This window comes from Triticum dicoccoides, chromosome 6A (genome assembly GCF_002162155.2).
Source record: "Triticum dicoccoides isolate Atlit2015 ecotype Zavitan chromosome 6A, WEW_v2.0, whole genome shotgun sequence".
Lineage (NCBI taxonomy): Eukaryota > Viridiplantae > Streptophyta > Magnoliopsida > Poales > Poaceae > Triticum > Triticum dicoccoides.
Window position 1 is genome coordinate 503,405,746 of NC_041390.1, and position 13,905 is coordinate 503,419,650.

Consider the following 13,905-nt stretch of genomic DNA (forward strand, 5'->3'; position numbering starts at 1 on the left):
GACCCGGCCGCTTGCCGGCTCCGCCTGCCGGCACGGCGACCCAGCCGCTTGACGGCTCCGTGCATGCCCGGGCTGCGGCGTCCCGCCGGCGCCTACCTTCGGCCCGCGTCCGGCGTCCCGCCCCTCGGCGCCGGCTACTGCACCCTCACCTGCCGGCTCGCCGCAGCCGGCTGCGCCCCGCACGCCCCTGACAGCTCCCGCTGTTCGGCTGCCCGTGTCCGACTGGAGGCAAGAAGAAGAACGAAAGAAAGAGAAGAAACAGGGCCGGGTAGAAAAAAGTCAAAGGGCCGGCTGCTTGCATAAGAGCCAGCTGAAGAAAAAACCGCAGGCCGGCTTGTAAAAAAATGGGGCCGGTGGAAAGAAGACCGGTTGCCCACGCTGGCTGAAGAAAGAAAAAAGGAGTGACCGAGTGAGATGGCCGGATGCCGACGGCCGATTGGCAAGAAAGAAAAATGTGTGTGTGCGTCCGACCGCTGGCTGCTTGTCCGGCTGCAAAGAGCCCGACTGCTGTGTCGGGGTCCGCCCAGAATCTCGGGGGCTACACCCGGCGGGTGCGCTGACGCGCCCCCGCGAGAAAGAAGACAAGTAGTTGCCGGAAGATCCGGCCCGACTGCTCAACAGTCGGCCCGAATCTCGGGGGCTACACCCAGCGGGTGCGCTGACGCGCCCCCGCGAGAGAGAAGACAAAGTAGTCGCCGGAAGATCCGGCCCGACTGCTCAGCGGTCGGCCCAAATCTCGGGGGCTACACCCAGCGGGTGCGCTGACGCGCCCCCGCGAGGAAGAAGACAAAGTAGTTGCCGGGAGATCCAGCCCGACTGCTCAGCAGTCGGCCCGAATCTCGGGGGCTACACCCAGTGGGTGCGCTGGCGCGCCCCCACGGTAGATTGCAGACAAGAGAAGGGTTTTGTCCAGCTCCCAGTAGCCGGCAGAAGAGAAGAATAAAGGGCGTTGCAAGACGCCTCGCCGCCTGGCCGGTCGAGCCTGACCGAACGGGACCCCCCCTTCGAGCACCCGGGGGCTCAAAGGCTACACCCAGCGGGTGCGCCGACGCGCTCCGCGAGCGTTGAGTCGCGCCAGCTATCTTCGACGACCGCGACTACACGAAAATCAATGTGAGCTCCTCGCCCGCATATTTTTGCATCACGCAAGCACGGATAACCCTGAGCGATGCTCGGGGGCTATCTCCGCATTTTAATTACAGTTGCATCACTGTTTGCCCCGGCGCTAGCCAGAGTTGGCCCGGGGGCTGGCCGCTTGGCCTGAGACATTTGTCCCTGCAGACGGCTTAGTAGTGTGTGCGGTACCAAAGGCTCACTCTTAGTCACAGACCACAGAGCGGCTGTCCTGCTAGCAAGGGTGAACGCTGGAGGCCACCCACACGAAAAACATCCGGGAAGAAAAACGGTTCGGGTGACCCGGCCATTTCCTTTATGAGTATCTGCTCGGTTAAATTCGCTCCCAGAGTCTGAGTATTGTACACTCCACTCCGCGGTCCACTCTCAGCCACAGACCGCAGAGCGGCTGTCCGGCAAGCGAGAGCACAAGCCAAAGAGTGGAGGGAACATGAAAATGATTGAAGGGGGCTCGGACGAAACCGAGTCGGCACCCTCCGCATAAAACTTGCAATGCTAAAAGCAAGCATATGATATATCTGCGTGGACTAACTTTGTCTTTTTCATGATCATTTCCATGAACACTCGCCAAAAAAACCTCCGCCCAACTTCGCCAAATTGCCCGGAGGCTTGGGGGCTACTATCGGAGTAATTGGACATGGGTACCCCGAGGACGGCAAGACGATATTTCAAGACATCGGGGCTAGCAAAGCCCCTCAGTCCGACTGTCCGGCCGCTCCTGCCGGCTTCCCGTCCGACTGCTCTGCCCGGCCGACTGCCGGCTGCCGACAGCGTCAACCAGCCGACTGCCGACTGTAGCACGACCCGACACCGACAAGACCCTGACACGATGACCATACCGCGGACAAGACAACTGTACCCGGACACTGCTGAGCAATAGTGATACATTGTAGCAGGTGTGAGATGTCACATCGTTGTCTCCCAAATAGTGATGTTGGTCACATGGGCCATCCCTTGTCCCCTGGGATCCCCTTTATAAGGAGCACCAGGGGAGGCCACACCACATGCACGAGGCCGGCCACAATGGCTCCCTGGGCATTCTCACACACTCCACGCATGCATGCATACTAGCTAGCAAGCAAGCTAGCTAGCGCACACATATCCATTCAGCCTAGCACACACTTGTGCTCATATGCATATACGGGATCAGATGCACCTGGCACTGATCCCAGATACAGCTCCAGGAGCACTTTGTACTGCCCGATGTACACCCCAGATAGATACACTCAGACATGCAGCAGTAGGAGTATTATCTCTCCGGAGAGCTCCGAAGCTGGGTAAACCACCGCGTGTTACTCGCATACCCGCTCCCGGTCCTACCAGCAGCAGTCTTACCCACACACTAAGCCCTTGTGGCATCTGTCGACTCGCAAGCCCCCCGTGAGAAATACCACGACAGGCTGGTATGGGCGACCGCCTCAGGTGGCTGGAAAGTGTGCACCTAGTTTGAGTCGTCCAGGTTGGCCCATGCTAGTTTTGTTCGTCCCAACGCACAAGCAGGCAATGTAAAAAATGAAGAAAAATGTTTCAATTTGGATGGGCCAATAACATAAGTGCAAGGCAGGCCCTATAGCAGGCTCGCGGCCCAAACGAGCGCCTCCCATGTCGATCGACAGCAGGAAAAATCCCAATTCATTTTGCTCCAGCCTCCAGTCTGGTTTGCTCCTAACCTAGCCGCCGCTGGATAGACCGACATAGCACTTCCTCGCGCCCTCGTTGGAGGGCGGTCGCCGGGCTTCAAGCGAACGGAAGGACAAGAAGATGAAGATCCAACCCTGGGTGTAGCCTGCGTGGGAGGCAGCGGTGGCAGCACGGGCATGGCATCGAGCTTGCGCAAACAGACAATCGCAGCTTGCAAGAGTAGCATGCACAACAAGCAGGTACATCACATCCCTGATTATATCTAATTCATCTCTTCAATTTCTGGCCAATAGTTAAACCTGGCGGTGTTGTAAAACTACTTGTATGTAGGGAATCTATGAGAAAATGAAACCAATTTCTACTTATTTTATAACTCCCCCAATCAATACTGAACTAACTGGATCTGATGTATCTAATCAAGTTTCCGGTGCAAACATACAAGCTCAAGTTGTTCTTGAGCCTGAAGTGTCTAATGAACAGACTGCTAATGAAGGATTTGATGCAAACATTTTACATGCTCCTGGTGATGAATATATAGTGTCTAATGAGGGATCTAATGCAAGCATTTTGCAAGCTCATTGAAGGATTTAGTGTCCAATGATGATCTACTATGTTGAGAGAGACAGAGATTTGCAGGCATTGATGACAAGCAAATTATAGTGCATTTTCATAGATTGAGGAAACGTCGAGGCCATCTACCAGAAAGTACCCGTATCATGACAACATAGCATAAATACCTTTCTAATCTATTCTTTGAAACTATTGGCATACTTGTGCAGGATAGATATATTGATATGCAGTTTGCGCACTGGTTATACGTGCAATTACACTTCGATATTTTCAGCCAGAGAACGAATAATTCAAGTAGGTACACACCATGTTTGTAGTCCTTGTACACCATGTTGCATTTTGTGTTTTTTGGTGCTTGCATCATTTAGTGTTTATAATCTGAACTACTTTGGATCATTAGCTGGTTTTCAAAGTGCATGTAGCTTCACATTTCTCAAGTTATGTTGATTTCCAGAGTGCAAGTGCCTTCGTATTTTTTAAGTTAAATGTTCGCCCCTGGTAACTTGAATTCGTGGATCAGCCACTGCACACAAATCATACACGAATGCCAGTACGAATTAAATGAAATGCAGGGACTTACGCTAGCTCATTGTACAGGCTCACTGCAGCTCTGCTTGCGCTTGGGATGTTCCACGTACAAGTCCATGTTACCACTTGCTTGGATGTGCAGGCCTTGTGCTCCTTGCATACCCCTCTGCATTTTTGACACGGCGAATGGTTGATCAAATAAGAGGAATCAACCTTGATGTTGTACCGGAGGACAGATACTTACAAGGTTATACGGGTGTGCAGGATGTGTACCAGATCCCGTAGCGCCGTCATGCTTCGCTAAAAAATGGATTTGCTTGTTTCAGATGATATCTCCAGAAGAAATAAGAGTTAAAGTCAGAGTTGCATAGGCGTGTATGCTAAGAGAGCAGTGAAAGGATATCCAAACATCGTCGGAATAGTGCACAAGGGAGTGATGTGTGGATACCTAGTTCGGGCCGGCGTTTGGGCATGCTCGCCTAGCTAGAGTGTGGGTCACTTCAGAGCCGTTGAGGGTGATGCGCTGGCGTTGGCTGGCCATGCATGGATGCAGATCTTGAGTGGCAGCGGAGCACTACGATGCGGTGGACGAGACCGTTGGTGAAGCCCCAACGGCCTCGGGGGCGGAGGTGCAACGATGTGCTCGGTGAAGTAGCCCCGGTGAGCTGGGAGATGGCGTCGGTGAAGTGCACCTAATGCAGTGGAACTCGGTGTCTGTGAGGCACGTCGGTTGCAGCGGCCGACGTTGTCGGTGGACCACCCGGTGCGGTGGACGAGGGCGTAGATGAGGTAGCTCCGGTGCGGTGGTGAAGCGCGACCGTCGTCTTCATCATCGTTGTCCGGCACAGAGGTGGGGAACGGTGGGGAAAGAGACGAGACGAGGGGCGATTCGAGGGTTGGCGGCGAATTAGGGATTTGTGCAATCTGGGCACGGAAGGGGACGGTGGAGAAGAGAGATTTTGCAGGGCTGGAATTGGGGCCGCCAGATATTTCAATCTGAAACGTGGAAGCGCGGACTTATATTGTTGTCATCCTTTTTGGGGGGCGGGTGGGTGGCTGGGTGCTACGCGTCCGTCCGACACATGCGACCACCCCGACAGGACTATGCTTCGGTGCCTTAAGGCACCTGCCTTTGTGTCCATGACATGTGGGCCCAACAGGTGTCTAGCCCACATGTCAGTGACCCAAAGGCAGTTGCCTTTAAGGCACCGAAGCAGCGTCCACCCCGACACGACCCTGGTCTGCCTACATTTGAGAATGCAAACGAATTTTCTTTCATTTGCAAACGAATCTGTCTGTATTACCATGCCCGTGTTTTCCTTGCAATAATTAGTCATTCGAAACGAGATACTCCATCCGTTCACTTTTGTAAGTCGTTTCAGACAACTTAAAATGAACTGTTTTGCACATTGTCTGAAATGTCTTCAAGGTCTTATAAAAGTGAACAGAGGGAGTACTATAAATTAATTAATGAGGAATTATTTGAAAAAAAAAGTCCAAACGGTACCCACGCTAACGTGGATTAGAGTGTGTGTCACATAATTAGTTATTTGAATTAGAGTGTGTGTCACGTAGTTAGTTATTTGAATTAGAGTGTGTGTCACGTAGCGATCTCCAATTCTAACGTGGATTTCGCATTTCACTGTATCCATGCTACTTTTTTAATACAAATTCATATGTATATGATGAACACCATGGTAGTGAGAAAACTTTTGGATTGATTCAAACATATGACCTACAAAATAGCACAACAAACTGAGTCAATGTCAACTTTTCGAAACTTAGTATGGCACGAATTCGAAATAATTTGTCAGGACCCCGACTCAATGCCACATCGATCTAGCATGTAACACCTCATATCACTTTGCGGCCTCACGCACGGTATTCCCACGGGTGTCTCCTTACCTTTGCCCGGGACCGTTTGCGCCTTTTGGCACACGTATATGACAGTGTTGCTAGCATCCATATGATAAGGAGCCCGGGCTGACATGGCTAGTCGTAAACCCAAAGTGGCACAAACTTACAGGGACAGGCATCCATGACCCAGCATCGAACGTGTCGGTCATCAACGAGTGAATCCAGGCTGTAGCACTGGGCTAGCAGGACTCCGGTGAACCGGGCTGTAGCGGGCTAACAGGATTCCGGTATTCATCGCGTGACATTTCCCCGAAGGGACAGACACAGGAACGAAGAAGGACACATGCCGGCCAGCCTAAGTGTTCCGGAGCAGTAGCAAGCTACCATGGCTCAGTGGAAACACTAGGAGACATTTCCCGGTAAGAGAGGCTACTAAAGATAAACAACTAGATAGTCAGATCCCACACATACCAAGCATTTCAATAACATACACACAATATGCTCGATATGTGCAATACAACATGGCATCACAAAATGACTCTACGACTCAGTAGTTTTTATTCAATAGGCTCCGAGGAGCGAGATATTACAATCATGGGTCTCATGACCCAACACTCAGAGCATACAAGTCAAAGCACAAGCGGAAGCTATCATGTCTGAGTACAGACATCTATAAATGAAAAAGGCTAAGAAGCCTGACTATCTACCAGATCCTGCCGAGGGCACAAGATCGTAGCTGAGGTAACAAGCTAAACGTCGAAGTCCACGCGGTACTACTAGCGAGACTGAAGTCTCTCTGCAAAAACATAAAATAGGCAAACGTGAGTACAAATGTACCCAGCAAGACTTACATCAGAACTATCTACATATGCATCCTTATCAACAAAGGGGATGGTGGAGTTTGACTGCAGCAAGCCAGCTTTGACTCGGTGGCTAACCTGAACTACGACTGCAAGTAACTCTTTTGAGGTGGCGCACACGAGTCCACATATTCACCATATCAATACACCACTATGGATCCGCTCCCGTCTCCCTACGAGAACGCCATCCATAGCACTCACGCTTATCTTGCGTATTTTAGAGTATCCACTTTCACTTGTCTATGAACTGTACAAGGGGTCCAAGTTTCCATATCCAAGGAATCCGGCTATTCGAATAGATAATGATAACCCTGCAGGGGTGTACTTCTTCACACACGCTTTCGCCACTTATCGCCCTGTACACGTCATGTACCTCGGCAACCTTCAAGCGGAAGCCGGGCGAGGGAGTCGGCCACGACCTGACTAACCGAACAAGTCTCTAGTCCAGGTTTATCGCCTATTCGGGTTCCATCCACAAGGAGATCCGGCCAGGGTGTCGCTCATGGCCCCAAACGATGTGTGCAGGGTTCCCAAGCCCACCAACCGGGTGCCACTTGGTACACCGGGCCACTGTGCCTAGTCTGTCCCAAGCCCACATGTACCGGGTGCCACTTGGTAGACTACTAACACTACCTACAAACACCAGAAACTAGTTGCAACTCCTGGACAGAGATCATGTTGATTAATAAGTCGAGAGGGGCACTTAAGCATTCCAATGTGTGGTAGTAGCTGGTCATGGATCACAAACACAGAACTCAGTTCCTGAGGACGGCTGCAATGAGACAACCCACCATGTACTCCTACATGGCCTCTCACCGCTACCTTTACCAAATCGTGTTCACACACTTAGCTCACACACAGTAGGACATGTTCACACGCCTCTGATTCATCCCCGGTGAATCAGACCTGACTCAACTCTAAGCAGTAGCAGGCATGAAAAGCAAGCATGAATGAGTAGGCACATCAGGGCTCAAACAACTCCTACTCATGCTAGTGGGTTTCATCTATTTACTGTGGCAATGACAGGTCATGCAGAGGATAAAGGGGTTCAGCTACCGCAACAAGTAAAAAATATGTCGTTGTTGTCCTAATGCAGTAAAAGAGAGCAGGAGCGAGAGAGTGGGATTTTATCGGAATGAACAAGGGGGTTTTGCTTGCCTGGCACTTCTGAAGATAATATAGCTCTTCGTCGGTGTCATCGATCACATCGCTGGTACACGTCTATCGAGAGGGGACAATTACCGGCAAACAAGGAAAAACACAATCAATGCAATGCAACAATATGATGCATGCTATGACATGGCAATATGAATGTGTTTTGGGCTAATGCACTTAGCTATGATTTAAATGAAGTTGGTTTGAATACATGATTCAAATTCCAACTCCATATATGGTTATTTAAATGCCCTTTATTTGTTTTGTCCAAAACAGAGGACAAACATTGTTCAAACATGCATGAAAATGGTACAGATGGATTCCTTGAATTTTTCTGATAATTTTTCATATATAATTTATTTAATTTGGAGTTACGGTTGAATTTCTATGAATTTTAGAAGTTTTAGGCATTTTCTGAAATTTATAAATCATTTCCTGATTTATTTTAATTCCAGAAATACTTACTGCGTCAGCATTGAGTAAGCATGACGTCAGCAGGTCAACTGCGGCTGGCTAGGGTCAAACCTGACGTGTGGGGTCCACACGTCAGTGACACGGGTTAAACAGGGGGGTTTAGTTTAGTTTAATTAAAGATTAGGGGCACTAGGGCCCACATGTCAGTGAGTCAGTGGCTTAATTAAAATTAGTTATTAACTTAACCAAAGTTACCAGGGGACGGGCCCACACGTCAGTGACCCAGGGGGGTCAAATCCCTGGTCAACCGGGGCTAATCCACCGGCGTCTAGCCGCCGGCAACGACCAGACGCGGCGGTGGCTCGCCGGAGTTGCGCCAGAGACGACGGATCGACGCGCCAAGGGCACCAGGAGGTAGCCCGTGCCCGTGCGCATCTAGGGGGACCAACGGGAGGTGCGGGGGTGGCCGGGGTTCGCCGGAGTGGAGCCCGAGGCGGCGGCCGGAGCTCGGGGGTTCGCGGGACCGGCGCTGCGGTGCACGGGAGGACGAGTGGTTAGGTGCTTTGGGTTCCTAAGGTTGCGGTGATCACACTGGTGGGCTCGGGAGCGAGCTACGGTGGCTATGGCCACGGCCACGCCATGGCCGGCGGCGAGGAGCAATCGGGTCCGGTGAAAAGGGCGGCTAGAGTACGGGGACGAGCGCGAGGAGGAGGGGAATGGAAGAGTAGCTCACAGCGGATCCGGTGGAGGCAACGGCGAGGCCGGGGAGGGGCTGAAGCTCGCGAATCCTTGAAAGTTCGGCGGCGGCCAGAGGTTGAAGATGAGGCCGGGGATGACGTTGCAGGGCTCCCGTGGTCGCATGCGTCAGTGTGTAGCTCCACGGCGTCGTGGTGGAGCTCTTCGCCGTGCTGGTTGGGCGGGTGGTGGCCTATGGCCACGGCTACGGCGACGGCGTGCTCTCGGGGCTCACAGGGAAGAGAGGGGAAGAGGGAGCCAGAGGAGGGGGGAGCGGTCCAGAGGGAGTGGGGAGATCGAGGGGATGGCTCTGGGTGTCTCCGTGGCATCGCGAGGATGTCGGGGAGGCTGCCACGGCGAAGCAAGAGGTGGAGGCCCGGCCACGGCGCGTCGACACGCCTCTGCCAGTAGGCAGAGGTTGAAGACGGCGGTGCCCCTGGTGGGCTGGGCCGCCAAGTGGACTAGCAGGGTGGGCTGGGCCAGCACAGGTGAGGCGCAGGTAAGCGACAGGTAGGCTTCTGCTCTTTTTTTAATTTTTCTGTTCTGTTTTATTTTTATTTAATCTTTTGCCACTGTTTTGAATTTAAAATAATTCAAACAATCCCAAAAGCTCCTCTGAATATTTTTATTTTGCTAGATGGACTTTTCCAAAAGCTCATAAAATATTTCAGGGGTATTTGAAATTATATTCTAATTATATGAATATAATTCAAATTCAAATAGCTAATGATTTAAATTCAAAGTCCCAAAAATAAATCCTTTTAAAATGTTCATTATTTTTGGTTTGGATCAAAACCCTTGCCAAAAATATTAAACATCTAAGAAGAGCATTTTGGAACAATGAATGAGATTTTAGGGTTTTTCCCTTCTTTTAATTAAGTTTTTGAGGCTTTCAAAATTCCTCAATTCAAGTTTCAAAAATATAGACATGATGCACACATGAAGCTAGCCTAGATCAGGCCAGAACTAGGGATGTGACAACTCACCCCCACTAAACAAGAATCTCGACCCGAGATTCAAGTGTAGGGTAAGACGATGGGGAACGCAACCTAACACAATCTTCATGATCCAGGGTGCACTTCAAATGAATGTTGATTTGAACACCATCTTTGTCTTGTCGTCTTGCTCTGAGAACTCCAGCTAATCATGACAAGAAGAGGAAAGGAAAACTCTAGAAGGATCGATCTTCTCGAAGGTCGAACAACTCCGGATTAACTCCCGGAATGTGACATAGCAACATCTCTCGAGCTGAGAGACGAAGCATACCTCTAGAGGGATGGAGTGGAGCAGATGACGAGGTTCACTAGGTAGACAACAATTCCAGACTTAAGAATGTGGTGATCGGTTGTCAACGTAGCGAGGAGTTGAATTGCCATGATACCACAACGAGGCACCTTAGGGATGGTGACTCATAGAAATATCCCCTTAAGTGGCAAAAAGAATTACCTTTGACATAGAGATCATTGAGACTCTCTATATCAGCCTAAGGCAAATCACAACAATCGATTGGCGGGGTCGGTAGAATGGCATACTCGGACTTGGATGATGTGGATTACCTTGTTGAAGACAACGTAATGGATGAATTTGCTTATCACCGGAAATGGAAGAGACCCATGGTAGAATGGCACATTGGTGGTGCAAGCTGGGAACAAAATGCAAATGCTGGGAATGATTCTGGTAACTGGGGAAGAACCCAACAATAGAGAGTGAATTCACTGTTTGAAAGGTCATAGCATTGCCGAGGAAACTGAGAGGAATCCCAGTTAGAGCCGATGATAACACGTAGCGCTTGTGCGTGCTCTCAAGAACTTGAGCATTTCCACAATCATCAAGGTTTTATCAACATCCGTGTCAAGGGTGCTGACAACACAACATACTACCATGATGAATAGCGATGGACGATGCAGATGCAAAGGAGGATAACACTTTCTCAGATTTCACCTTAGCGAGGCCAAGGAAATAAAATCTGGATGATCGACCGAGAGACATTTAGCACTCCGCTTCTAATGTTCTCCTTGATGTGCTAGCGTATCCCATTCATAGATATGGATTGATAACTAGAACATCCAGTAAAAGGTCGGACTTCGGGAGCAATACAATCCATAAGGAACAGTTACGGGGGTAAAACCTACGAAATCCTTATGGGGAGGTGGCCAACTTCTTCAATCAAGATACTACAATAATAGGTCTTCCGGCTGGGTGTGTTGGCCATGACATCCACTTTACCGACTATCGAGGGACCAATATTATAGTTCTTGGGAAATGTTCCAACCATCATATCTGCCTGAGATTCAGATCTGGTTGGTGTCAGGACATTCCAGACTCATCGAGTCTAGGAAGAAAAATGAAAGTTTGCAACACAAATCGACGAAATGACGTTGCGAGATTCTCGGGAAATGAACTACGATAGCAAGCTCCAAAACATGAGCTGGTTCTGCTACACATATGTGAACACGCTGCCTCAGACAAACATGATCACATGGTAGTCTTACAATAAAACACTACCGAGTTCTGGTTGGGAACCATCAGCGAGGATATCGAAGTTCTTTCATAAGTCCGGATTAGCTCTTATGAAGATACTCCTTCTCCTTGAACAAATCAGTCAGTGGCTTGGTGTGCTAGGATACACATATGGAATGAAGATGATCAGTCTATCAAACCACAGAATACTTTGCACGTGCATGGCTGACTTGGGATGATTCTAGAGGAAACAAAAATAGACTTTCTCGAACTCACGGCGGCAACTTACATCAAATGCACGTGAATCAAAGGAAGTCACTTCTTTCATCCAAACATATACTTCATGAACGGGGCATGAAGAAAATGCCTATAAAAGTTTCCAACACTAGGTTGATGTTCAACATGAATCATGGGGGAGACAAAATGCTTCTGATGGGCTCAACAACAACTCATCGGAATTTCCATATCACTGGACTTCCACCATCATGTGAACACGGTGATAGTATTGGTCAGACCAAAAGATGTAATGGTATATGCTCGAGGGATCAACCACGAGTAAGACAACATTACGAGCATCGTTGGTACTGATTTGATTGACGATAGCCCACACTCAAATCAAAGGATTGATAAGACAATAGGTCCAGCAACTGATCACAGGGACCAATCGATGAAGATATCATCTTTCTTCAACACACACACACACACACAAAAAGATATCCCTTAACATGAACTAAGTCAGGCAAGCTTTTATCTTCCAACTCTCCAAGTTGTTGTTTAGCTTGACCAACTAGCTCAGGGGTATCCCACACAGATTCTTGGAGAAGGGGTGGTTTACAGGAGACCATCTTGATCACGAACTCAACATAGCGGTCAGGTGACAACCTGGTAATACTTCCGAGAAGATATACGGAAAATCACGAACCACCGATATGTTACTAAGCTCGAGAACAATCTTGCTTTTCAAGGCAAGACGATATGATCAAATGAGCGAGGACTTAACAAAATCCTATCTCATCAATCGAGGAGTGCACCAGGAAAATGGACTAGGTAGCACGATCAACCTTAGGGTGATGATTCAATAGTCAAGTCGCTAAGGATGACGTTATTGTCCATTTAACTACCAAGCAACAGAGTTGCTAGGAGTATTGATTTCACACATCACGATTCACTTGTCAACATTCCGGTTGCAACAACACGGAAACCGAGAAATTATCAATGATGATAAGAAGTATTACTGCGTCAAGAATTCATAAGATGGTGTGCAATTCCCATGATATTCCTGATATAAAGATGGTAATACTTCAAGGTAGAACAGACCAGAAGCTGGATTGCAACTTGATCTGCGGAATACAATTGCTTTGACCCAATCCTAGATATGGATGAGGTACTGGAGTTTGTTTCTCCAAGTCATTCAGGACAGAATGGCTTGACGGACCACAAGAGTAATAGGCATCGATGAGCGGATGCAAGCATACTCCTGATTATCATTTGATAGATGGAGGTCAGAAAATAATTAAGAAGGGACAACTCAAAGAACATATAATTTTCTGAGTTGTGGATGCATAGATTAGTATGTCGAACCAAGTTTCAATATGTTCCTTCCGGATAACCCATGCAGAGAGGTAGGACTGGCAGAGTCACGATTTATGAATGGAGAACTCCTCAAGAGTACTCCGATTGTGATCTTTTGATCCAATAAACATCTGCCATAAAGTGGTCCATAGTATTTAGAAGAAGGAAATACCACAAACTTCGAGGACTATCACAAAGTTACTAATAACCTAAGGGAGCTAGCAATTACTATCAACATGAAGTAAGTAGGGTGAATCTCGGGTTCAAAACCCAGAAGTGAAATGCCTACTAACTAAGTGGCATCACGGGATGCTTACGAGAATGATGGCCAGAATCATCACACTGGGACACAAATCATGTCTAAATTACTAGATGACCCCCTAAAACACCTAGGGTCATAATAATAACTTCAACATATATGTCAAGGCAATAAAGTACCTCAACTCACTGATTTGTGTGATTAATCTGACCAAAGGCACATTGGAAACAGAAGGAAGGGATTTGCAAATGCATCCGACTATTTTAGAAACCTGGGATGACTCGGACAGCATAACGGCTGTAAATGCTCAGAAAAGATTTGAGACATTCACAAAAATGGTGGCATAACCACTCAGAAGCACAATATCAAGGTTTCGAGATCAACAATTAACATACGGAAGTAGTAGAAACTGAACTCAAGCTTAAATCCAACAATCTTGTAAGTCTACGGATTAGTAACATGTGATCCTGATAGAAAGAGGAGAAGGCCTAGTTCTTAATCCCCGTAGGAAAGATAAGATGACTCAGATCAGAAGGGCATAAGGTATAAGGAGTAAAAGAGCCTTACGTTCCATCCCACAATCAATTCCCTTATATAACTAAAGAATTTCTAGACTCAACTTCGACCAGTTGGCTTGGTAATCCTACAGGCAGTCAAGCTCTGATACCAAAGCTGTCAGGACCCCGACTCAATGCCACATCGATCTAGCATGTAACACCT